This window comes from Zalophus californianus, chromosome 3 (assembly GCF_009762305.2).
Source record: "Zalophus californianus isolate mZalCal1 chromosome 3, mZalCal1.pri.v2, whole genome shotgun sequence".
Lineage (NCBI taxonomy): Eukaryota > Metazoa > Chordata > Mammalia > Carnivora > Otariidae > Zalophus > Zalophus californianus.
This window is the reverse complement of record NC_045597.1, coordinates 148,029,132-148,054,122: the sequence shown is the minus strand read 5'-3', so window position 1 is coordinate 148,054,122 and position 24,991 is coordinate 148,029,132. Positions and strand designations below refer to the sequence as shown.

Genomic DNA, 24,991 nt, shown 5'->3' with positions numbered 1-24,991 from the left:
CCTACTAAATGCTAAGAGCCGTGTAGAAAGCATGCTTTTATGGAGAAATTAATCAAATGTTTAGTAAGGCATTAATGGTGCAAGGAGGGATTATCGGTATAAATTTTAATTAGTGACAACATACTTCAGACAGAGTGGAAACATGGTTTGGAATGTCTGATTAAACTCTTGAACATTGGGCATTTAGGGCACAGCATTTTCACTGTGTTTTAATGTAAAACACCATAATATATACATATGTATGTAGCAAGTAAGTTAATGATTATGATTTTAATAAGTTATAAAATATATTATAAATTATATTTGCCTCAATCCCTTTGTTAATATTACATAGATATAGTGGTTATTCAGAGTATTTTTGTTAATAGGTAGCAGTTTTGCATTGGCAAAAGAAGATATTTTATTCATATTAAGTTGAAGGCATCCTAATGCAGGAGAAGCTTATGGGATATAAAATTGATTTTTGTTCTTCATTCATTATATCAAATTGAATATGAGCCATGTAATGAAAAAAATGCTTGGGATGAATTTATTTAAATACCCAAATATGTTATTAATCTGACAAGAGAGGATCCATTTAACTTTTCTATTACATAAGCCTATTGAGTTCAGGGCTTCAGAGATCTTTTTTTGCATGGTATACAAAGATGAATTCAAAGCTAGTAAATGGTGGGTTAAAGGAGGGTAAAGGCGGGTTAAAGGACATAGAAATGCAGAATCAGGAGCTGTTTTAGGGGGAAGTGATATTTAGGAGGCCTTGAAGCATGAGGAGGAGTTCCCCAAGAGGATATGGGAAAAAGGAGTTCCAGGGAGAGAAAACAGAATGAGGATTGAAGTGGAAACTGAGTGTCTGCATGGACCTGAGATGAATTTAGCTTGACTGGATATCTCTGGGTGTGATAAAAATGAAGATAAATTTGGGAAAAATATTATGAATAGATTTGAATACCTGGCTCTGAAGTTTGGACTTTTGGAGATAGTGGACAACCATAACATTCTTGAGTTGGGTGGGAAAATAAAGGGACTCAAGCTTTAGAAAATATAATCTGCTAGTGGTATGTAAACTGCATTGGTAGCTGGAGAGGGAGGAGATGGGTAACTGGTTTCCTTGCAGATGTAGGCTATGTGTGTGGATATTCCACCTGGTGAAAAATAGCTGTACTTTGCTCAGACCTGAAACTCCCATTTCCTATGGCAATTCCACATGAGCTCAACTATGTGCCACATTTTCTCTGTAGAGCCCTTTATATGCAAATTGTTTTCTTTGTACCTATTTAACTTCCTGTTAATGACAAACCAACACAGCTTTCATTGGTTTTTAGTTTTCTACTGTTGAAGCCAGGAATTTTACCATCCTCATTTTGCATTTTAGACTAGTGTATGAAAATATTAATTTTCTGGGAATCTTGGTTTTTCTGGTAAGAACAGGGCTTAAGAACCAAGCAGACATGTGTTTGATTCCATTTCTTGCTCTTATTAGGAAAGTCACAATTCCTTAAGCTCTATTTCCTGACTGTGAGATGAGTGAAATAATACATAATTCAAGGTTTTTGAGAATTGTCAATGAGATAAATTATGTGAAGAATTTAGCGTATTGGCCTGTTCATAAGGATGATCAGTTGAGCTCGTTTTCCTCTTCATCTTAATTGACTTTTTGCGCAGTTCAGCATTACTGATGATTTCTTTTTTTAACTCTCCTTTCCTTTCTGTAACACCTCCTTTTCTTGGGTCTTCGCACACCCAGCTCTGGCCTCTGCATACTCTGGTCTTTGATTAGCTTTGCCCTCTTCTGTATATTGACCTTTCCTGGAGTCTCATTCTTTGCCCTCTTCTCTAGGCTATTCCTAGGTGATCTCTCTAATGCCTGCAATTTCAACCAATTTCAGTCCAAGTTTTTATGTTTAGTAGAATCTGTACTCTTTAGTTTCATATCCATTTTTCCTACAGCAAGCTGAATGTACACTGCTAGGTATTATGACACAAATATTTGAAACTGAACATGTCCAAAACTTAGTGGGTTATCTTCTTCCCCTCCTGGTGTATTTCTTCTTAAATTCTGAGTAAATGGTACTGTTAACTGACTTTTCCTAGGACAAGCCAGTGTCCTAGGAATTTTTCTAGATACTTCCCTCTGCCTTACTTTCTGCTTGTGATCAATTGTTACCTCCTAAATTGTTTTCAGTATGCCTTTTTTTTTTTTTTTCTGAAAGGGCTGTATTTCAGGCCCTCTTTGCATAGATTACTATAATATCCTTCTGACAGGTTCACCTGCCTCCTATCTTTTTCCTCTACAAATTATTTGAGTCTTTTTCTCAAATGCAAATGTTATCCCCATATTCATCAGGGTAAAACTCAAACTTCTTTTTTTATTATTTTATTTTTTTTTAAAGATTTTATTTATTTATTTGACAGAGAGAGACAGTGAGAGCAGGAACACAAACAGGGGGAGTAGGAGAGGGAGAAGCAGGCTTCCCGCTGAGCAGGGAGCCCGATGTGGGACTCGATCCTAGGACCCGGGGATCATGACCTGAGCCGAAGGCAGATGCTTAACGACTGAGCCACCCAGGCGCCCCAAAACTCAAACTTCTTATCTTGACATACAAGACTGCTAGTGGTCAGACCGTGCCTACGTCTTCAGCCTCATCTGTCTCACTAAACTATTGCATACCTCAGGGTACAATATTAAAATGTTTTTGCAGAGATTGTTTTCTCTATTTATCATTACCTTCCCTATCTTGTCTCCAAGATAGCTTTTAGCTCCAAATCAACTCATTTAATATTCAGAAATTCTTATTAAGCATCAGTTATGTGCCAGGCACTGTGCTAGTCAATCCTTTGTGAATAATTCCTTTACTACCAGTACTTTTCATTCTGCCCTGTGCACATCTCCATTATCAAATTGAATTGTCAAGATCTGCATATTTATCTGCCTCTTTTACTGAACCATGTGCTTCCAGAGGGCAGGAAATTTGTCTTATTCTTCTAGGTGTCATTAGCTCTTGACACACTCATAGATAATCATTAACTGTTGGACAAATAAATGAATGGTTATTTTAAGCAAAATGTTAATAACATTTCTTAGGGATATTTGGAACAATATCATTTTCCTTGAGCTTAGTAGAACACAAATACTGTTTCCTGAAATTCTAAACCTACTGGGCTAGAAAATGAGTGTTTTAAAAAAGATGGAACACCTCAGCATTCTAGTTAATTGGCGTGAATAATTTCTGACAGAAGGTTGAACATCAAATAGCTATCTACTTTGCCTCTCTTTTGTATTTATCATATATATTTTCATAGAAATAAGCAATAAACCAAAGAGATGTTTACTCACAGATACCATTGCTTTTCATTTGGGGGTGGATAATGAACACTAAGAAGGCAGGCAGAGTTTCCAGGGAGTAATTGATGTTGATGTTTTGTGCTACCATGTGGATATTCTAAAAAACGAAGAGGCTCTAAACTAGCATTACATGCCTAATAGTTACAAGCAAGGGCCATGAGGATCAATGATTCTTTAATGAAATGCCGTGTAGCTCACACTGTCACTATCCTATTCTTAAAAATAAGAAGCAAGAATGAACTATTGAATTCATGGGCAAGGAGGGCTATTTGGATGGTATAACCCCAACTCCTCTTTTTATAAATGAGGGAATGGAGGGCCAGCAATGCTAAAGTATTAATTTGAAGTAACAAAGCTAACAAGTGTTAGAGGGAGGATAGAAGTCAGACATCCTAACTAAGATTTCTTCCAACTGTTTTAAGTTCTGGCAGAAGATCATACTCTGAACTGTATGGGAACAAGGTTGATATTATATTCATTTTATTTTTTTTTATTTTTTTATTTTTTTAAAGACTTATTTATTTATTTGACAGAGAGAGACACAGCAAGAGAAGGAACACAAGCAGGGGGAGTGGGAGAGGGAGAAGCAGGCTTCCCGCTGAGCAGGGGCCGATGTGGGGCTTGATCCCAGGACCCTGGGATCATGACCTGAGCGGAAGGCAGACGCTTAACGACTGAGCCACCCAGGCGCCCCTTATATTCATTTTAAATAGGTACATTAATCAGTCATTAATTATATGTATACATTTATTACTCATATGGTTAATTATGTGTCAAGTAGCTCATAGTTGATATTAATTTTATATCATAAAGCAAGATTTCACAGATTTTATTCATTTTTTTTCCTTTGTTAGCTCTTGAAAAAAATTAAGATAATGTCAAGTTTCCCTCCAACTCTGGACAGATAAATGTGATTTATAGTGCCTAATGTAGTTACTGACTTCAGGCCCTATGGAATGTCAAGTCTAGATTCCAGGTTTTATATTTCCTATACTTCCTAGAAAAGTCGTTGGGGTGAGTTTGTAACAGATGGTCAGGTCCTCAGGAGCTCTGGATTAGAACTTGCCTGGGAAATTATATGATAGGAAGGCTGCCTGATGATCTGGGAGTGGATGAAAATGGGGAGAGGGCAAGATGGGTGGGGAAAGAGCAGTTGAACAGAACTAAAGAAGAAAAAAAAAAGCAAGGACAGTATTTAAGGAAGAAAGGAAAGAAGCAAGAAGGTGAGGCAGGAAAGTTAGACCTGGAAAGGTGAATTGAATTCCTGCCTGTTATGGTAAGATATTGTGCTAGTAAACTTCAATTCTCATTTAATTTCACGACTTCAGGACTTATCCCATTTTACAGGTGAGGGAATGAGACACAGTGGGGTGAAGTTATGTGTCTAAGCTATCTACTTAGTAATTGTCAGAACTAGGATTAAACCCAGACTTAGTATCTTCTCTTGAGGAAGGAGGAAAAGCTCATAAAATGCTTCTCAGGTGCTAGTTCACAACTTGAAAATTTAATCCTTCCTTCTAGGCTAATCCAAATTGCCCTATAGTACCTGCCCTTAGGAACTTAGTTTCTTACAGAGGGCCCTGGAGAAAAGTCTGGAATGGTTTGAAGATTGAAAGATGGGAGGGAATTCTTCCATTCGTATATTAGCAGGAGCATAAGAGTGAGAAAGTTGAAATAGTGGCAATGACAATGTTGTTGGACCTCCCAGAAATGATGGAGTAATGGTTTTCCTTCTTTGGGTGCAAAAATCTGCACATAAACAGAATGGAAACTAGTTTCCAAATGGGATAGAGGGTGTGTGTGTGTGTGTGTGTGTGTGTGTGTGTGTGTGTGTGTGTGTGTGTGTGTGTGTGGTGGTGGCTGTGGTAGTGGTCCTATTTATAAAACTGTGTTGGGATTTGAAGCCTTATATGATTAGGATTGTAATTATACCTTAGATCTTGATTGTTCCAAAATAGGGTGTAACTTGGGAAGAAGATTAGTAGCAGATTAAATTGCATTGCACACATTTAAACACATCCAAATGCCCAACACCTGCATTAAAAAAATTTAAATTATAACTCACAGGTTTTTTAAAAAAAAGAATAATGTATTTACTATTTTCATAAGAATGGAACAGTTTCATTACATATAAAGAACAAAATATGGAAAATTACAAGGAAGAACTTAAAAAAACAGCCATTATTTGACAGAACACTTTAAATATTTGCTGAATAGCACTGAATATATCTATGTGTGTATATGTAGATAGAAGGATAGATACTTAGGTAAAAATAATCTTGGAGCAGATGGGATAATTCCCTACTTGTAATTTTTAATTAAAATATAACATCTCATATACATTTAGTAAAAAATTTTAACTTCAGATTAAATATTTGTTTTTAATAACAAAGTCATATTAGGCCTTGAAGTATCTCTCTAGAATTATTCTAAAAAATTTAAGAGATTGGGTCGTTGAATTTTGTTAAGTATATTTTTTCAACATTAGAGGGTAGCTACAGACTGTCAGCCACAAATAAAAGACATTAGCATATTTAGACTTTTCTTCCTACTCTTCATTTCCCTTTTATCTGTTTCCTTCAGACATTCCTGAACTGATTTTACTTTTGGTGTATTTTTTAAACAACTTTAAACTTCTGCTTCTTGCTATAGTTTATGTATTTTTGCAAGCCACCCTTGTTCACAATAGGAACAAGGCGAAGTATAACTAAATCACAGATAAATATGAAGTATTAAAATTTATTATAATTCAGAATGTTGATAATCCTGGCTCATGATTTACCAGTAATTTTTCTGTGTAAAGGTTTCTTCTGACATATCTTAATTACTGAAGGCAAGTTTAGAATAACACAGAAGTCTCTCTTTTTAAATCAGTATTCACCTATTCACTAATAAGTCCCATCATAAATTGTTGTGTCTCAATTTACCATTTATGAGCAGTAGGAAAAAATTTTGCCTTTCTTTGCTTTGGTAATGAAATTATGTGTTCTAGTATAGTGAGGCCATGAGGTGAGTGACTTATGGCTTACTATTTTTTAAATTATAGGTTGTTAAGATTTGTCAGGATCAGGTCCTAAAAATGAGTTTTATTCACATATCAAAATCCAAGTTGAAACACTGGCTTGCTTGTTAAGATTAATTAACTAGAGGTAATACTTTCACATTGTCTCATTAATAGAAGAAAAATTGGCTCACTAATCACTGACAGAATTTCAGTAGAAAAGTTAATGATGAATGTAAGCAAACCTATATAAATACAACCCTTTTACTGTTTAGGAAAAAAATAAAACATGTTTTTTTTTCGCCTCCAAGGTAGAGATAATTACCTAGTGTGCAATTCTCCTGCAGCTGTTTTCTCATCTTTAGATGACCTCTCTTTCCTAGTGTTAGAAATCAGAAAATTAACTGTTTCTGATCTTGTATGGTTGAGCAGTGTTGGATGTAATAATAGTGGAATTAGGACACAGTGGCTCTGTCCTAAGTAGATTTGAACTGGGACAAGTTTCTTAGCCCTATGAGCCTCAGTTTCATCTGAAAAAATGATGGAGGTGAACTAGTGGGTCTCTTAAGTGTAAAAAATATTATTCTTAAGAAGAACTTAAATAAGCTCATTCTTAAATGAGCTATGTTGAAATATAAGAACTCTTGGGTGTTCCTTGTGTCAAGTTGCAATGCAACAATTTCAAAACATTCTTGAAACAAAAATATATTGACTTGCTTTGACTTGAGCTTTAAGTGGTTTTGTAGAATTGAGTGCTCAATCTTAACACAGAGGGTCATCACTGATGATGTTTCTGTGATAAGCACCACATTGCATCACTGAAGCCCTTTAGTGCTTCAATCTATCGGATTGACGGTTAACCTTTTCCAATTCCCACTATAGTGGGAGCAGGTGAAGCATTAATTGTGGCGAAAAGGGGAATCTAGTTATTTGATAAAACAATAATCATATGCCTGGCCACTTCATAATTGGTACAAATCCTGGGACTTTCAGTCAGGGTACAAAACCAACAAAACCAAGTATTTTCTACCAACTTTTAGTATAATGTTATTGTTGCAACTCTTTTTTAGCGATGATAAAACGTGTCAATTTTTTATTATGGTTATTAATTAAGTCCCATATATCTTGTAGCTTATGAAATTTCTTTATAGAACTGTCAGTAGGTTGAGTGTAAATATAAGTTTTACAGTGTTGAGTTTTCTTTCTTTTTTTTGGTGCAAAAAGGTGTTTTTATTAAAGGGGACAGGACCTATGGGCAGAAAGAGCTGCTGTGACTGTGAGGAGCAATTGATTATATACTTTTAAGTTGCGGTAGGGGGTAGAGATAACGAAAGTCTCTAGAGAGATTTCCATCTGTTAAGAGGGAGGATCCTGGAGGTCTGGCTACAGTGTTGAGTTTTCATATATATATTCTGTGTCTTCATATATATGTCAGTGAGAATGTTGTGTTATGCTCTTCTCCTTAGATGTTTTATATGTAGAAAACTAACGTAGAGTTTTCTAGTTAGATGCCATCTTAATTACAAAATCGAATCCATGAGTCCTAATTTCTCTCACTAGGTAGAAAATGTCAGACCAGATCATCTTTAAAGATCCCTTAACTCCAAACTACTGTATTTGTATAATTTGTGCTCAGAGTAATTAAGCCGTCTTTATTTTTCTCAATTAGTGATAATGTTACTCATTCTGAGTTTATCCAAACTACTGGATGTACATGCTCTATGCTTGTAACCACTTTAAGATTGCTTTAGAGATATTAGTAGATGGATACAATTAGATGTAAACCATTTAAAATGATTGAAAATTACATGTAGTTAAGTCATTATTAGAAAAAGAGTCTTTAAAAGTTCCATTCATCATCTGAGTTTAGCAGCCACGGTTCTTGTGTCTAGTTTGGGATTTCAGTTCTTTAATTCACTACTTATCTTGGGACTGAATATTATGCCCAATAGGAGTTATGTGTTTGTTTCTTCACCGAAAACCATGACAGCTTCTTCTGGCAATCTTAATGCAAAGTGATTTCAAAATAATGTTTAGCCTGGAAAGTGTTGTTCTCCCCTGCCTGGTGAGTGATGAAACATGGGCATGTTGCTTCCTGCTGTTGCATTGCTTTCCACAGAGCACTGTCATTGTGAATAAGAGAAGCATTAATGAAAATGGTGAAATTTGCATCTCATTTCAGGGATTACTTTTTCAAATCCAGTCTTTTTTTCCAGAAGCTTAATATTTTTTTCTGATTCTTTTCGTTGACAGAGCAGTGGTAAGTGGCATAGTCAAAGAGCACAGAGTGTTTTGAGTCCACCTTAAAACTCTACCTCTGGTGCTCATTTTCTCCCTTTGTAAGATTTTGTAATATATGTAATTTTTGAAAGATGGCATAGTACTTATGAGGAAGGGCTCTTAGATTAGACAGGCTGATTTTGAATTTTGGCTGCAACCCTTAAGAACTGTATGATTCCGTTTCCTTTACTTAGTCTAAGACTCAATTATTTCAATGGTAAAAATGGGGTTAGCAGTACTTTATGTACTTGTTCTGAGCATTAAATTAGATAATCCATGTAAAATATTTAGCACAGTGCCTGGTACAAATATATATTTATTAACTGTTGGCTATTGTTATTAACTCTTACTAAATACAGTGCAGACCCACATAGGAAGCACTCAAGCTATTGTGACTGAACATGTAGGAGGCTCAGTAGGTGTACTCTTAAGCAGTAATTACAGTTAGTCTCTTTTCTTTGTAAATCTATTATCTAATATGTTCTGAGAAGATATTCCTGATAGGACATCTCTTTAGGCATTAAATTATGGTAGAGATGACTCATGTTTGGCCTGTTCTACTTTTCCACTTCACTGGATTGTGTGTGGTTTTCTTGAAATTAAATTGCCTTTTTTATTTCCAACTGCACACCAAGTTGCTGTCTGGTGCCAGTATTTCTTAACCAAGAATTATCCAGTTAGTCTTTATTCTGATGAAGGAAGAACCTTAAAATTCTGTAGCAGGTTTTTTATCTGGGACATTTAACAAATTCTAATTACAAAGGACATACGGTACTGATTTCACTAGTAGTATAGATCTGAGAACAACTGTAATATAATAAAGAGAGCACTTCCTTGTTTTTCCTAGAAAATGAATGCAGTGTATGGGAAAACTTTTCCCTGAGTGGTGAGTGATTTCAGTTACTTAAAGCAAATGTTTTTCCGTAGAATATACACAATAGTAACCAGTAATATACATAAACAACCCACAATCTTGCTTATTTATTTCATAGACTAATAGGTTTTTTTAAAAGGTAAAGTGTGGTATAATATGTTTTTGGAAGGAATATTTATCAGAACAGTTCCTCTTGGGCGCCTGGGTGGCTCAGTTGGTTGAGCGACTGCCTTCGGCTCAGGTCATGATCCTGGAGTCCCGGGATCGAGTCTCGCATCGGGCTCCCTGCTCAGCGGGGAGTCTGCTTCTCCCTCTGACCCTCTTCCCTCTCGTGCTTTCTATCCCTCATTCTCTCTCTCTCTCTCAAACAAATAAATAAAATCTTTAAAAAAAAAAAAAGAACAGTTCCTCTTATTATCAAATTAATGTGGTAAGTTAATTTTTTTTCCTAAGGCAAGATAATTAAAATTTTCATAGTGTGTATGTATGTATATATAATACATTAGAAAACATGAGGATTTGAGTTTTATTTATTTATTAAATTATTTATTTATTTGACAGAGAGAGAGAGAGAGCAAACACAAGCGGTGGGGGGGGGGGCAGCTGAGGGAGAAGCAGGCTCCCCACTGAGCAGGGAGCCCTACTCTGAACTCATTCCCAGAACCTTGGGATCATGACCTGAGCCAAAGGCAGATGCTTAATCAACTGAGCCACCCAGATACCTTGAGGTTTTGACTTTTAAAAATGTGTCATTATCCATTTTCTCAATTTTCACTCTTGTGAGACTACAGTGTTGTATATACTGTCATTACACTATATTATAGCACAGAGATTGATAGCATTTTGAGTTACTGCTGGATTAGAGATACAAATAATCACATTTTTTGATCTATGTACATAGACAGAAACAGAAACACATATACACTCACATATTTATATATGTAAAGCTTTCTTTAACTCAATTTTTTTGGGGAAAAATCCCTCTAAGCTGATCTAGTGAGAGGGGCAAACCTAGAAAGAGAGTTTGCTTGAGCTCAGGACTGCCAGTCCCACAGTCTTATACTTAAAGGGTCACCTCCTCCATCTTTGCCCTCCAACTCATCCTTTCTTTTTGCTTTTCTTTGGGAAGATATATAGGTTTATGACATACAGATGGGCAGAAGAACATTTTATCATGATTATAGGATTCTTCTCAAACCCTGATTCTGTTGCTTAGTGGGCTAAGTGAGACCATGTTGAGGTTCCTTTATATCAAAACGATGTAGACTCGGGGCGCCTGGGTGGCTCAATCGTTGGGCGTCTGCCTTTGGCTCAGGTCATGATCCCAGGGTCCTGGGATCGAGCCCCGCCCGCATCGGGCTCCCTGCTCCGCGGGAAGCCTGCTTCTCCTTCTCCCACTCCCCCTGCTTGTGTTCCTGCTCTCGCTCTATCTCTCTCTGTCAAATAAATAAATAAAATCTTTAAAAAAAAAAAAAAGGATGTAGACTCCATCTTAAAATCAAAGTGATCTTCTATGTTGTGTTTACCCTAAGTGTGATGATCAGGTAGAAGATGTAGGGCTGCTGGATGACCTCTAAGACTTGGAGCAGAATTGGCTTAGGTGCTTTACGAGAGACCTTTTTAGGGGTTGTAGCTCCCAAGAAGTGGCAGTTGATTCTTCTGCAGCTGCATGGGAGTACATACTCAGAGGCTCCAAAAGGGAGCTGGGAAAGGAATACCTAGACAGGTCCAGACCTTTAACTTCTGTACTCATGACTGTGATTATCACATCCTCTAGTACTGAGATCCATCCAAATGTGCTTGCTTTTCACACTGACCCTTCCTAGAGGAAGATCTAGGGAAGGGAAGGGACAAAGAGAGGGTCTTAAGATCTTTTCTGCAATCTCTAAGTCTTTGACATCTTTTTATGCTTTCTGTTCTATTTTGTAACTCTATTTTGTAACTCTTTTAAAAGTCTAACGATATATTGGATATCATACATTTATCATTATGACTTTGATGTATAAAAGTGAGCTTTTAAAGACTTTATTATTGAAGATAAATCATTTTATGAAAAAAGGAGAAAAATAGAGTAGTTGTTTATCTCTTTTAAATACTATAGATTTGTTCACTTATTCCCTTACTTCTTGGTATTATAAAAATGAGAAGATCCTGCAATGTTCATGTTACTCTCTCATGGTTTCTCTTGTGCCCTAGATTGTAGATTATCTTCTGTTTTAGATACATACAGAGTTATCTCTCTGGTCTTGGAATGTATTGTTATTTCCCAGGGCAATAAATCAAGGAGGCTGACTGAAAGCTCTAAAATAACTAAATAACCAAGTTGTTGAGTCACTAACAAGCATATGCAATTCATCACTTAAATGATACATGCCACAACAGGTAAGACTGTGAATGGTGTGCTATTGCCCTCTTTTTATTTATTTATTTTTAGTTGTTTCAGGTAGGTCGCTAGGGCAGAGAATATGAAGAGGAGGATATAAAAGGGAGAAAAATAAAAAAGGAAAGCTTTATATTATTGATTTAAGAGGATAACAATTTGTTATTTATAGAGCTAGAAGGGGACATTCAGGCATGAGCTTTTTATAATATAGCACTGTGACTGTCCTAAGGATGCTATTTTAACTAAGGGTTAAGAATAACACTTTTAACTTCTATTAATAAAGCACATGTGGGGCGCCTGGGTGGCTCAGTTGGTTAAGCTTTTGCCTTCGGCTCAGGTCATGATCTCTGGTTTTGGGGTCCAGCTGCATCTGGCTTCCTGCTCAGTGGGGAGTCTGCTTCTCTCTTTCCCTCTGCCCCTCCCCCCCTACTTGTGCGCTCTCTCTCTCTCTCAAGTAAATAAATAAAATCTTAAAAAAAAATAAAACACATGTGATGTCTGTTTTAATACATCTTAAAGAATTCACCTAAGCCAATTGTTCTCAAACTTTGATTTGCATATACATCAAAGCAAGGCTGTTTAAAATTCAGATTCTCAGGCTCCCTCTTAAGATTCTGATTCACTCCTGGGGAGGGTTCCAGAAGCTGTGTTTTAAACTAGCATCCATGAGATTCAGTATGGGTGGTTGGCACATTTCTTTCTCCTCTGGGTCCTGCCAGAACTTTGGAATGTCTGAAAAACAGGACAGTTGTTCTTAATGAAGTATAAGTAATTACTATAAAATAGTATCAATTTAAAGCTTGATACCATCTCCTAGTTACTATTAAATCCTGGTGTTGTGATTGCTTGTGTAACTTTGATGGTGTCCTGTTTGAGGCATCTTGCTATTCCTGTTGTTTGTGCCTGGGGGTCTGTCTTTGTTACTTAGAAACAGAAATCAATTGTGGTTAACTTAAGCCAAAAAAACCTCTATTCAAAATCTTTTTCAAGCTCACAGAATTGCTGGGAGTCTGAAGGGACCAATTTTGGAAAAGGAGCAGGACTCAAGGCAGTGGGGCTGGGGAGACCTGTCAGGAAGACCCACCTGTGAGGCTGCCATGCAGGAAGAGTTTGGGCCATGTCCTGCAGTTGCCCATGCTGCTGAGAAGAACATCAGTGCAAACATGGCTGTCGGACTTGCTCAAGAGTCAAAGTTCGGGGGAGAGTTTTTGCAGTTTGTTCTGCTCCCCATTCCCTGGCTTCTGATATGGACAGGAAGGAAATCCTAAAAGCAGACTTTTGAGACTGTTTTGAAGACTTATATCAAACATCAGAGAGTTACTGATCTCTGCAGTTTTATTTCTTATAGTGATGCTGATGAGAAAGCATAGATATCAACTATATGATTTATTACTCAGGCTGACTAGTACAGAGTCAGTGGAAAAAGCAAAAGGTCATCTGTGCCCAGAAACTCAACTTTTAAATTAATTAATTAATTTGTAAAGACTTATTTGTTTTAGAGAGAGGGGGAGAGAGAGAGAGAATGTGCATGTGAGTGGAAGAAGGGCAGAGGGAGAGGGAGAGAATCTCAAGCAGACTCTCTGCTGAGCTTGGAGCTGGACATCAGGCTCGATCTCACAACCCTGAGAAAATGACCTGAGCCAAAATCATGAGTTGCTTAAGCCAAGATACTTAATGACTGAGCCACCCAGTCGCCTCCAGAAACTCAGCTTTTAATACTTTTCTTCATGGCGTTATTCAAAACAGAATTTCTCCTGTTTTAAGATATATATTCATGCAAGTTTTTTTCCATTCTTTTTATCTGTGTGTTTTAATAAGCATACAATGCTTAAAATGACATATGCAAGGAAAATGAATACATTACTAGCATGCAACATATTTATTTTGTTATTTCATACACTTCTCTGGATAGTACTGAATGTATCTATCCTAGTTGAAGAAGCATGATCTTTTTCTTTATTTTTATTTTTTACTTTTTATTTTATTTTTTTAATATTTTACTGGCTAAATGCTGGTATACATTTATATATATATATATATATATATATTTAAGATTTTATTTATTTATTTGACAGAGAGAGGCACACAGCGAGAGAGGGAACATAAGCAGGGGAAGTGGGAGAGGGCGAAGCAGGCTTCGCACTGAGCAGGGAACCCAGTGCGGGGCTCGATCCCGGAACCCTGGATCATGACCTGAGCCGAAGGCAGACGCTTAATGACTGAGCCACCCAGGCGCCCCAAGAAGCATGATCTTATGCTATCACTAAAAGTGTATGACTATTTTTTTTTTTGCTTGTTCCTTACATATAAATACACCAATCAATTTATGAAATACGCATTTAGATGACATAAAGTTTGTTGTCATTTGTTAAACAGAAAACCATTTCAAAATTTTAAGCCTTGTTAATTTTTGGGGGGAAATATTTCTTGACTGAGACAATATTGGATGGATGAAATAATTGAATAGTTTTTGGTTGATTGAAAACTTCAAGTTCCTTAAGATCTCTGTGTGGCTTTATATAGGAAAGTAAGCACTCCCTAAGGACTTCTGCTTATTCTTACTATTTTTCTTCAATGTCCAGAGCTCTGCAATGTGGCTGTACCCGGTTTCCAGGTAATCTCTGTCCTCTTCCCTGTCCAAGAGGCAATCATTATGATTATGATCAAATTGTGATCACATTTATTATGAATTAGCTTTGCCTTTTCTAGACCTTCATGTAAGAGGAATCATATATTATCTTTTGGATAAGGCTCTTTCCCTTAGTATAATATTTTTGAAATTTATCTATGTTGTTGTGGATATCAGTAATTTGTTCCTTTATACTTAGTAGTGTCCATTCTATGGATGCACCACAGTTTGCTTATGTGAACACTCAGACTGTTACCAGTCTTTGGCTATTATCAATGAAGTTATAATGAAAATTCTTATATAAGTCTTTGTGTGGACATTACCTTTTCTCTTTGGATTTCTTTCCCATTGGATTTCAGGAGGATGGGAAGCAGCATTAGGGTAGCTTGTATTGTAGCCACACTTTGAAACTATGTGTGTTTCAGCAAAGGCTTACTCATTGTGATGCAAAGGAATCTGTTTCAGTCTGATCTCAGGAACTAGGAAATCAGTCCTCAATGAGACTAATGTGTTGCGCTCTACTCTTAGAGAATGTAACTTTTAGGTTCTCTGGAAAGCAGTGCTGAGACAGTGAGGATTGCAAAGGGTTTGTTTTACTTAGGGCTGCCATAACAAAATACCATAGGCTAGGTGGCTTAAACAACAGAGATTTAGTTTCTTCGGTTCTTGAAGTCAAAAGTCCAAGATCAAGGTGCCAGCATGTTTGTTTTCTCCTGAGGCCTCTCCTTCACTTGCAGATGGTTGTCTTTTTACTATGTCCTTACATGGACTTTTCTCCGTACACTCACAACCCTGGGGTCTCTTCCTCTTCTTATAAGGACATCGGTCCTATTGGATTAGGGTCCCATCCTTATGAACTTATTTAACTATAATTATTTCCTTAAAGGTCCTCCTTATTTCCAAAGACAGTCACATTTAGGACTAGGTCTTCAACTTTTGAATTTTGGGGAGACACAAGTCACAATTCAGTCCAGAACAAGCTTTATTGAGAGGTTAACACCTGTAGAAGATAAAAGGGAAAGAGGCATTAATTAGGCAAGGAAAGCTTTCAAGCCATGATAGAAGTCTATGAAAGGAATGAGGGAAGGAAGCAGAAAATGGTGGGGAAAAGAGGTAGCCAGCACTATATATCTTAGGAAGCTCAATGGAGAGCTTTGAAGCCAATGCTTGCCCATGAGGACCTTCAGTTAGGAAGAAATGGCTGGAACCTAGTACCTCTGCTGAGGTCTTTGGCTGAAGGCTTTGTGGGAAGAATGTAGGCTTTAGGTTATAAAATATATCCATTTTATACCCTGATGGTTACCTTGCTTATGTGACATTATCCCCTGTAAATCTATAGATCCTTTGATTACCATAAATAATCCCAAATCATGTACATTCTCCTCAGAATATTCCATAGATAAGGACTAGTCTTCTATCAAATATGATTATTCTATTTTGTAGGCAGTCTAATTACCAACATCTTATAAGATCATTAGATCCGGACACATGCCTTCTTTCCCCAGGAGAATTACTGCTCCCCTACCAAAGAGGAGGGAAATAAATCACAGTCCAGTTGCTTTAACTTCCTTCTCCCCAGTAGATTGTCTAGTACTTAAAATCCAGTTCATATTACCACCTTATGCTTAGAAAAGACAAGTTCATAAGATAGAAAGTAAATTAGTGGTTTCCTTGGACTGGGAGTGGGAAAAGGGATTAACTTCCTGGACATAAGAAATCTTATTGGTTGGATGAAAATCTACCAAAACTAATTTTTGATGATGGTTACACCACTTGGTGAAATTACTAAGATCACTGAATTGTAAACTTGAAATGGGTGAATTTTACTATATGTAAAATCATAAAGTTGTTAAAAAAACAAATGCTGAAAGTAAAACACAAAGACAGATAAAAATATGTCAGATTTGGGAGAAAAAAACCTATCTGAAGAACATGTTTAATTAGTGCAATTCAGTATATAAACCTTGTAAATCACAAGTTTGCTTAATAAACAGTTTTATCTTAAGATAATTCAGCCCAATTATATTATTATATACTCTATAATTTATAGGTAAATAATTTTCTTTATCAAAAAAAGTTATGTAAAATTGAAACTAGGGTTCCAATTTCTTACCCTTTCCATCCCAAATAAACAATGATAAGGGTATAGTAATTTGAAAATCATGAAAGTAGGTCATTTTGAGAAAAATTATAACAGCTATAAATTGCCTCCGAAATTCAAATTATGGCAATGAGAGATGTTTCGTATGTCGTGATATACAATGGATTGAGGAAATGCTCTGGAAGTGTTCCAAATACAGTACATATGGCATGTATTTGAATCCTACACTGAGAGGCTGTTCTGCATTGATGATAATAAATTGGATTGGTTAAGTAATTAAACTGTGAGTTTTTTGGAGGTGAAAGACATTGTTTTCATGGCACGTTTTACTTGTACTGTTCTGTATATATTTAATAATAGTACATTACTGAGCCAAATTCTTAAAGTAATTCAATTATAGTAAATGATAATACTCAACTAAGAGAGTCATTAATCACTTTTAATCTATCTCTTGCAGGCATAGGATTCTTTTTAGGGCATAGACTTGTAATGATTTAGTTTTAGGCAATCATGTACAAGTATATTTAGTTTTAATAATTCATGAAGTACTAAAATATTGAACAACTTTAATCAGATCCACAATAAATTTATTAGCTGGAAAAATATAGCATAGATTCACATATTTTAATTTGAGACTGTAAAGTTTATGATATGGTAAATGTTTAGAATGAAAATTTTTCATTCCCTGTTAGAATTTGTAGGCCTCAGGAGTAGTTTAGAGATGCCATGTTCTTTATTACTTCTCCATTCATCTCTAGTATCAAAAAACATTTTTGTGGCACTGGGAATTTTTTTCCCTATTCATTGGCTTGCTATATCATCCTCTTTATTATTCTTATTCTTATTCTTACTATTATTATTATTAGTTTATGCCATTCCAGAATATTGGCTTCAGGTTTTTCCCCTTTATCTCTTTTTCTCAAGGTTTGAGATAGGCACTAGGACCTTATTTCCTAAGCTTTCTAGTGTTCTTCACTGGCTTTAGGGTCCAGAAGGGAGCATTGGCAGGATCACCTGCATTAATTGTCTCCTATTCTCTCTGCGATCCACTTGGAGTTCTGCCTTTTGGTACTGAATGTTTGAGAGAAACTAGAGTTTGGGGCTATATAAAATTCATGGTTACATCTGTACACATAAAAAGATATCAATTCTTTGATAATCAGCAAGGCTTGATTGCTGGATATCTATAGGTTCCCCTCTTCTTTTATTTTTTGCGTGGGATGTTTAGACCTCTAATGGACCTTAAATAAATCTTCATCATGGGCATAGTTGTCTCCAACCAAGTGTATTGGAGGGTAAAATCCTTCAATAAAAAATGAAGAGATCCTTTGTTATGTGGGCAATTAAAAAAGAAACCAACTTAGCTCAAGATATAGAAAAACATACTGATTCAGAAAGGAATATATATATATTTCTTTTTTTTTTTTTTTTTAAGAGAGGGACAGAGATGGGCAGAGGGAGAGGAAGAGAGAATCTTAAGCAGGCTTCACGCCCAGCATGGAGTGTGACGTGGGTTGGATCTTACCCCTTCTGTTGGGTATCGGAGCTGAGGCAGAAGGAATTCCGAGTAGGCAATAGTGACAAGACAGGGTGACAGAAATCCAACTAAAAAAATCATGACCCACAAAAAGAAGAGGAGGCAATGGGAAGTGTGAGGAAGGAGATTCTATGCATGTTTTTTAGGTAATTGCATATTATTAAGAAGTGTCTTTCTCAGAAAAAGAGCAAAAGCTGTGTGTCTTGGCTCAGTCCACGCAATTTAGAATTGAGGTGCAGGAATACAGGAGTAAAGGGGAACATGGAGAGAATCTCAGACATATTGGAAGCTGAAGTTATGAGTGTCAGTGCTCAGGGTGGGAGACTTGGGGGCCTGTAGTAACCATCATTACAAAAACGAATATTTTCAAAGTACATAGTCTTTCTAATGGCAGCCTCTAATCATGTTTTAATTTGGGGAGCCCTAAGTGATTGAAAAAGATTCTTTAAAGACCCAGAAAAACCTGAAACCATGATGCCTTTCTCTTTTCCTTACATTTTTGCCAGTTAAACTAAGTGTGCGATCTGTCAATGAAACAGTCTGCTATTGCATTAGAGAATTGTATATGACCTGTAAAATACCGTACAGTAGTGTTCATTTGGTTCTTGAATTTGATTCTGTTTTTATCTTTACTGATACACTAAGTGATTATGAATCTGGTGTTGTTATTTGTGCTTTAATATCAACCTTCCATCTACTCTAGGAATTCAGAAATTGGGCTTTTAGGAGATAACAGGTAAGAGTTGCTTACAAGAGATTTTTCAAGAAGAATCTTAAACTCTAATCAGATTCTGGAATGAAAGTCTTTTGGCTTTGACTAAACTGTGAAAGAAGAAAGGAGAGGACTTTCACTTATCTGAATTAATCTATGGGAACAAAGGGTTTAGAGTATTGTTTTATTCACAAAGGAAAAATGATTTAGAGCCCCAGTTGTCAAAGAAAGAACTAAAAAGAGAAATTGAAACATCTTGGCAAGCTTTCTCTTTCTTCCCCTTGGATCCTTTTCATAGGAAGAGTTAGGATATTTTAATAATAGGTCTCTTTTGGGGTTTTTGCTCATTTTTTCTTTGTTGACATATTGCAGTATTAAATAAAATATCCTCATCAAATCCAACAACCTACTGCTCAGTGCCTAACACAAGAACAAGCAAATAGGCAAACAGACAAATGTTTACAGGTCAAAAAACTTTAGCAAATAGGAAACATGATATCTTAACTCTTCATTACATGGGCTAAATGGTGATTTGAAAATCACATTGTTGGTTTGTGTCTTCTCCTTGAAGAACATTAAGGTATTAATAAAACTCCTGCATTAGCAGCATAGTCTGCTCAACATACTCATACTTGGTCTCTGTAGCAAGAGAGCAGAGCTAACTCAAAATTCCCCTCTGGCTAAATATGCTCTCTTTATAGTCTTGTGCTCTGTCTCACTAAAAATTATTAAGCACATAATTAGCTAAATGATTTTAACAAGATAAAAATGATGCTCTTAAATTGAGATTTAAATTAAAAGTTTAAATTAAATGAAATCACTAGTTATCCTTCCTGGTGCTGGAGAGACACTTTTACAAATGGAAATTTCCTTTATAATGTAAATTTCCTATACAAGAAGGGCAATTTATGCTCTGTTTTTAGAGCTTTTCCTTCATCTGCTCTTCCTCAATTGCCTTCAGCTCAAAATAATCCTTACACCAAAGAGGCATATTTTGGGATGGCATATTTTGGTCCCTTTCAATATATTTAAGTATATTTTATTTATATATAAATATACATATACATGTAAATATTATGATCTAGAATACGCATCTATGCTAACTCTACAATCAACAAAATTCTTTCTGAAACATAAAGAAAATAAATCATTAAATAGTTCTTATCATCTTCAAACTTCCTTTTTTTTTTTGGTGGAGATTCTAAGAAATCTTAGGATAGGTTTTATCAAAGCAAAAATTGCATTGGACCAAGTTGAACAGGCAAAGACATTATGCAAATCTATTGTAGGTGGGGAATGGCAGCAGAAGCAAAGGGCAGGAGGAGTTTTAAGCACAGAGACAAACTAGGGGGGAAGTACTTGAGGCTGTTAGTGGGGGAGGTTGATCAATGGGTTGTGCTGAGCACATTCAGTTATTTCCTGAGTTTGCAAATGTTTTTTGTTCTCCGTGATTAGGCCATCTGTGTTTATAATTGGTACTTGCCAAAGAAGTTAGTCTCTTACCCTCCTAGAGACTGCGAGATAGGGGCTTTTCTTGATGATTACATTTCAAAAAGTTTGGTTCCCAGGTCTTTGAGAAAGGTATTCTTGGGCTATAAAACTGACAAGAGGCCTTTAGAAAGATTTACATCTCAAAGGGGCAGAGAAATAATTTACAACTGCAAATTTTTCTGAAGGAAAATGCTCTAAGAAAAGAGAGGCCAGAGCCTAGAGGCAGGAAGGAAGACTGTTGCTTAGGCTGAGGGGATTGAGACTCTTTTGGTCAGTTTATTTGATCAGAATCCTTTGCTTATAAATCTGAAGTTCCTAATTTCACAGACAATACTTTGGTATTGAAGAAGCATTATGTGTGTGTTTTGATCTTCAGTAACTTTTCTTCCTGTGCTAGGACTAGATCATGTAAAATGTAACCAAGTGGTAATTACTGATAATACTGATAATGGTGGATAACTTTATGTGAGTTTTTTTAGTAATGAAAAGTTTTTAGACTACTTCTACAATGAAGTTTTGATATATTAATCGATGAGGGTTTTTCCTTTGCCTTACTGCTTTTTTGAAAAATTTTGCTTCAATTTTCATGAATTAAATATTTTTATTAGCATGTAGTTTAATTCCTTTTTAGTTGTCATTGAGATAAATAAGTTGCTTTGATGTGAGGACTATTGAATTTCCTTTTATTAACCTACACAGATGGATTTAGCTAAGACCAAAAGCTCTGAATTCTCTGAGCTTTTCAAACTCTGCTTCCCAATACCCAGTATATACCACATTAGTTCTATAAATTTTGTTCTTGCTGGGACAAGTACATCACATTTAATCCACTTTTATTTTTATTTTTTTTTAATTTTTTTATTGTTATGTTAATCACCATATATTACATCATTAGTTTTTGGTGCAGTGTTCCATGATTCATTGTTGTTCATAACACCCAGTGCTCCATGCAGAACGTGCCCTCCTCAATACCCATCACCAGGCTAACCCATCCCCCTACCCCCTCCCCTCTAGAACCCTCAGTTTGTTTTTCAGAGTCCATCATCTCTCATGGTTCGTCTCCCCCTCTGACATACTCCCCTTTTCTTCCTCTCCTGTTATCTTCTTCTTTTTCTTTTTTCTTAAAATATGTTGCATTATTTGTTTCAGAAGTACAGATCTGTGATTCAACAGTCTTGCACAATTCACAGCGCTCACCATAGCACATACCCTCCCCAACATTTAATCCACTTTTAATAGACAAGAGACATTTCAGTGATTTAGTCTGATTGTTTTGCTCATTTTTCTTGTTTTAACATAGTTTTTTTCTCCCTCCAAGTTTATAACAAAAATGAATTTTTAAAAATATTAGTATATATGAATCTTGTTGGGAAAATATAATTAAAATCTCCTTCCAAGCCAGTGAATCTTTTCTGCAAAATGTAGATAGAAAAGAATGAAACAATTTTATTATTGTATAGTCGTTAAGCCCAACTATGGTGTGCATCACAGGGAATATGCTAAAGAGATTGCAAAGACAATAAGAAATACTACTTTTTATATAGCCAGGCAGATACAATCCATTTACACACATGTTAACTGTCTTTATCCATGGAAGAATAAAACTGCATTTATATTCTTGACAACCAGGAAGTTGTGGAACCAGGCACCTAGGCTAAACTCTACAGAGTATACATAGGGCTTCATCCTCCCAAATGTTCACATTTTTTTTTTTAAAGATTTTATTTATTTATTTATTTGAGAGAGAGAGAATGAGAGATAGAGAGCATGAGAGGGAAGAGGGTCAGAGGGAGAAGCAGACTCCCTGCTGAGCAGGGAGCCCGATGCGGGACTCGACCCCAGGACTCCAGGATCATGACCTGAGCCGAAGGCAGTCGCTTAACCAACTGAGCCACCCAGGCGCCCCCAAATGTTCACATTTTAAAGGGACAGCTCAGGCCCCCAAAAAAGACCTTCATGGGGTGCAAAACTGTCAAGAAATTTAAATTTTTTTTGACGCTCATTTAACTTTTAAAAAGATTTACATATATCTATATCTCACAGAGAAAGAGAAAACATTTATAATTTTAGGCCTTTTAAAAGGAATGCTAAAGGTAAGGGAGGCCTGGGGAGGTGTAACCGAACCAACGTGAGTCTGTTCCTTGGTGAGAGAAACTGCACCAGGTGAGTTGCATAAAGAAAACTTTATTTGCAGCAAATAAGATCACAGGGAATGGCTTCCAAAGCCCTAACTGCCTGAGAGAGGGTGAATGGGCACCTTTTGTTTAGGGTTAGGATGGATATTTAGATAGGGAGGCCTTGTCATTATATGTAGAGGCAGGCATAAAGTTGCCCATGCACCTTAAGGAGACAAGCCTGTGCGTACGTTGTGTGTTATGTAAATGAGGCTGAGGCTCCTCCCTGGGTGGAGATTTTGGTATTATAATGAGGTAAAGGTAATGGTACCTCATTCCAGAGGTCACTCCATCTGTGCAGTTGGCCGGCAAGGGTTAAGTTCAAAGGGTGGGGAAGTCTCATCAGGAAAGTCACCATCGCCTAAGGTGCGGTTTCAGGTTTCATTTGCCTGAAGTTAAGAGGTAAGCCAGAAAGAAGAACTTAAGGAAAAATCCAAGACTGAGGTTAGTGAGTACAAGCAGGTGGGCAGTAAAGGTCAGGTCTTGGGGTCTAGCTAGAGACAGGACAGAAATTCTGTTTTCCCCTTCACACCAGGGAAACTTTTAAATTTAAATATTTTAGATTTGTGTTCACCCTTATAATCTATGCGACATTCTTTTAAACTATTTTCTCCAACTTTAACCTTGTAGAACTAAAGGTAATATATTTAGCCATATTTTAACAGATGCAGCAGGTAAAACTCCCAAATAAGTGTTTTCTTGACTAAAGGTATCCTTTGTGAATTATTGAGACCACCTTTACATTTTATCAGAAATTATTTTTAAAACCTCGCAAAATCTGTTTCTTTAAAATGCAATAGAAGGAATTAGATGCATATCTGAATTTTTGTAGTGATTTCAAATGAATGAGATTGAATAAGTAATTGCTTGTCAGAACTTTTATTTGCCATAGGACTCTATTCTAGCTCTACTCAAATTACACAGCAAGATTCTTAAAGCTTCACATTTATTTATGAAATGGGAAAATTTGAATGGACATATTACATTCAAACAGAATCATGTTTAGAGTCCATTTAAGGACTTTCATTCATTCACAGATTATTTATTGAAGATCTACTGTATTCAGGGATCAAAGATTTAGTGAACAAAGGGACTCGATGGTTCCAGGTGGTAATGTTTACCATGATCTTAGAATGTTCAGGGAATCAGGATGAAAATATTTGCATTTATATAATGTATTGGAAAGAAATATGTGTTCCTTAAGAAAAAAGGTTAATAGATATTCATGCATTTCCATATTTTAAGGTTTCTCTGTTTGCACCTTTCCACATATATCCCCCTGAGGTGATCATTTGCAGTGTTGCTGAGGCATCGATTTGAATTTAAGGTGCTGCAAAACAGGAGAGCTGCAACCAAATAAATTATCTGGTAAGTGAAGTTAGCTGGCTGCCACAAAGCACATCACAATTTGACTCTGTAATTCTCTACTTATTGTTAAGTATGTATGTAATAATTCTTGGGAAGTTATTTAGTTTTTGAATTTTGGAGTAAATTTATATCCATTGTTTCCACATTTAAGAGAGTTTTAGGACATATTTTGTAAGCTGAGATTTTCTTGTGCTTTTGGTGATTCATGGCATCCTTTTTGTTTTTCACTTAGCATTTTTATTTTTATTTTTTTTAAAGATTTTATTTATTTATTTGAGAGAGAGAGAATGAGAGATAGAGAGCACGAGAGGGAAGAGGGTCAGAGGAAGAAGCAGACTACCCGCTGAGCAGGGAGCTCGATGCGGGACTCGATCCCGGGACTCCAGGATCATGACCTGGGCCAAAAGCAGTCGCTTAACCAACTGAGCCACCCAGGTGCCCTCACTTAGCATTTTTATAAAGCCTTTTTTGAAAGTTTAAATGCTAGGATTGGAGGGATAAGAATGTCCATCGAAGGTTTGTTTTTTTTTTTTTTGAGGTTGTTGATGGGTCAAAGCTGTAAAAACTTTTAAGGAGTGAGCAGAGTGGGGAGTAACCATGGGATTGGTGGTACCGATTAGGATAAAGGAATCCCATGAAGAAGATCTACCAGGACAGGAATCATTACTTAAAGGAAGATTATTATTTAGGAATAAAAGACTTAGAACTTGTGTTTTTTCTTTTGTTTCTTTTTGCTTTTAATACAGGAGAGCAGGTTCCATATGGATAGAACATGCAAGCTATTAATTATTCTGAGAAAAAAGGCCATATAATTTTGTTTAAAATGTTTTTATTCTGTTCAATGAGGTCTTAAAGTTTACACAAGGAAGAGGAAGGTTGAGTTGGTTTTTTTAAAAAAAATATTGGTTGTCACTCTTTGGCTTTGGACTCTTCAATCATTTTTCACTGCTGTTAAAATGCAGTCCAAAGTCCCCATTGTGGAATGAAAGGCCTTCCACGGGATAGCCCTTAGCTACTTCTCTAAGACCTGTGCTTCTCAGTTTACTCTTCTCAGCATCACCCACAGGCCTGCTGAACGTCCTGCAGTTCTCTGTGTTG

The 24,991-nt window shown here is 36.3% G+C and overlaps 1 long non-coding RNA gene across 1 annotated transcript in view; it reads left to right on the top strand.

Annotated features, from left to right (window-relative positions):
• The window catches only part of LOC113919251, a 68,630-nt gene extending 44,738 nt beyond the window's left edge, over positions 1-23,892 (top strand). Inside the window, exon 3 of the long non-coding RNA XR_003518913.2 lies at positions 23,771-23,892. This is a non-coding gene — a long non-coding RNA (uncharacterized LOC113919251). The remainder of the gene's footprint in view (positions 1-23,770) is intronic.
• The last annotated feature ends 1,099 nt before the right edge of the window (positions 23,893-24,991 follow it).